The sequence below is a fragment of the Branchiostoma belcheri genome, unplaced genomic scaffold (genome assembly GCF_001625305.1).
Source record: "Branchiostoma belcheri isolate BF01 breed outbred unplaced genomic scaffold, Haploidv18h27 scaffold249, whole genome shotgun sequence".
Classification (NCBI taxonomy): domain Eukaryota; kingdom Metazoa; phylum Chordata; class Leptocardii; order Amphioxiformes; family Branchiostomatidae; genus Branchiostoma; species Branchiostoma belcheri.
The window spans coordinates 95,769-97,283 of record NW_017803853.1 but is presented as its reverse complement, the minus strand read 5'-3'; positions in this window follow the sequence as shown (position 1 = coordinate 97,283).

The following is a 1,515-nucleotide window of genomic DNA, read 5'->3' as shown; positions in this document are numbered from 1 at the left end:
AACACACTAAAAACTTCCACAGAGATTAAAGTTCCCCGGCTCCATGCGGCTTGATCACGCCACTGCATACAGACAGCACGGAACGCGCCGGTATCGGCCGCGTGACAGAATCTAGAATATCTCTAAAAAATTCCAGACTCGAGTGATTATTCAAGAACATCTACCAAAAACTCACTACGTACGATTCAGATACATTCTAATACATGTATTCTTGTTGTACCTGTTACTAAACGAGGTTTACAGCGCGGAAACAGCGCAGACGCCATGATTGTTTGGTCGGCGTGCCGAGTCTTCGGCTAGTACGCTGGGAATACATTGTAATCATTCTGGAGTCAATGATAAAAAAAAACATAACCGTATTAAGAAAATTTTAGAAACAGTACAAGTATAATAGTAAATCTTGTAGAAGAAAGTCGGCTGAAGCGAGAGTTGTTTCACAACATATCTGGATTAGACTGGTTCCCTCCTTTGTCCTTTGTTTACAAACCGACGCCATTTTGTTTCACAGTTTATAAACCTATAACCCCATGTTTTTCTTTAATTCGTGTAGCGAAGGAGGTTATACACCTAACTGCAATTCAAATCCCAAATAACACATTCAAAACAATGTTCAGCGTTCTATCTCTAGCAACCATTTTGGTCTATCACTGTCGATGCTATGTTTCAGTTACTTGCCTGTGCCGACACAAAGCGTTTGTAATTTTTGTCAAAATTATTTCTTCCAACCAAGGAGTTTAGGCTCCATCCGACGACTTCGGTACGGTTGCACGATGGGGATAGTTTTAGACTTACCATTATGATATCGCCCAAATAACCCAAGAGGCTTAATTTAAAAAAAAAAACATACGGTGGGGAAGTAAATTTTATTCTCGTTCGCTACCGCGACGTAGTTTTGACTTCTCTTCGTTGTGCAATGATAGGCGTCCACTTGGGGAAATGTGAACTTTCCCTGATATATACGATATATACGACTCGAAAAATTTCTTTGAACTGCCAAACAAAATCTTCTCAAAAGGCCAGTATCGCGGTTGATTTGCAATTGTATTGCCATGTTGCAATTTCAAATAAATAAATAAATGTAACATATTTATTCTGTGGCAGGCGGAACATCAACAGATACCAATTATGTAAATTATGACTTAATTTGCATAATTAATGTGAACATTTTGGTGAATGATCGGAATTTTATACCTTGTGACATGTGTAAGTTACTTAAAAGGTTAACACCACTATGCATATATTATGTTAATGTAGAGGTCATTTCCATAATTAATGAGGACATGTTGAAATGATGCATGGCAAGGAGAGGAATTTTACACGAAAATATTGTCATTTGAATTTATAAAACCATAAATTAATCTAGATTATGCCAATTACGACCTTTTTCCATAGTCAATGAGACAAATAAAAAACATTTACAAAAACTCGTATATTTCATGGAGGTATGAGATCTACGAATTCTTGTTCTAGTTTGTGATGGAGCAATAAACCTTCCTGTCCTGTCTACATGTCTTA